Below are 1,222 nucleotides of genomic sequence, written 5' to 3' on the forward strand. Positions count from 1 at the left end.
GGATTTGAATGAAATCCTTGATTTTGGTGAGAATAAAATCTTTGATTGTAGAGCTGATAATTAGGGGTAGACATAGGAGACATATTTACTCTCTTTCCTTGGTATTTTGAATTATTTCCATTTAGGAAATTGGCATGTGTTTTGTGTGTAAGCTGAGCATTGGGAGAGGATAAGCCATGAGTCAGCACTGGCTCATTTTGAATCGTGGTTCCTCTTTGTACCACGGTTCCATGGTCTTGATGACCATGGACCGATTTGAAATCTTCCTGTGTCATAACACTCCCCCTCAAGCTCATGGGGTTGGAGACCACTTTGAGATTGCTTATGATGGCCGCAAACCGTTGAGAGGATAGAGGTTTGGTAAACACATCAGCTAACTGATCTTTGGTGTATAGGTACCGGACAGTTAGATCTCCTTTAGCAACTTTGTCTCGAACAAAGTGGAAATCAATTTCCACACGCTTCGTCCTTGCTTGAAAGACCGGGTTGGCAGTTAGATAAATTGCCCCGGTGTTGTCACACCATAGAGTAGGGGCATGTGGTAAAGACACTTTTAGTTCTTTGAGTAAAGATTGGAGCCATGTTACTTCTGCAGTGGCATTTGCTAGTGCCTTGTATTCAGCCTCTGTACTGGATCTTGCAACGGTTGATTGTTTCTTGGAGCTCCAAGAGATGATGTTGTTACCAAGGAATATTGTATATCCACCAGTTGATTTTCTGTCATCTGGACTCCCTGCCCAATCAGCGTCAGAAAAGGCTGAGAGTTCAATCTTTGCATTTCTGTGAATTTTAATTCCATGGGAAATTGTTGATTTGAGATATCTCAAAATCCGCTTGACAGCCATCCAATGTGTTGTGGCGGGGTTATACATGTATTGACAAACCCTGTTGACAGCATATTGAATATCTGGTCTTGTGAGAGTGGCATATTTTAGTGCTCCCACTACACTTCTATATTGTGTAGGATCCAACATGGGGTCTCCACCATATTGACTGAGAGTGGTTGAAGTGGCTGCTGGTGTAGAAACAGACTTACAGTCTAACATCTTTGTACGGTGGAGAAGGTAGTAAATGTATTGCTCTTGACACAAAATGATTCCATCAGGCATCCATTCGACGTTGATTCCCAAGAAGTAATTGAGTCTCCCCAAGTCATTGATTGCAAAAGTCATACCGACTTTGTGCAGAAATTGTTGGAGTAAGTCATCACTTGTCCCAGTGA

This window comes from Telopea speciosissima, chromosome 10 (assembly GCF_018873765.1).
Source record: "Telopea speciosissima isolate NSW1024214 ecotype Mountain lineage chromosome 10, Tspe_v1, whole genome shotgun sequence".
Lineage (NCBI taxonomy): Eukaryota > Viridiplantae > Streptophyta > Magnoliopsida > Proteales > Proteaceae > Telopea > Telopea speciosissima.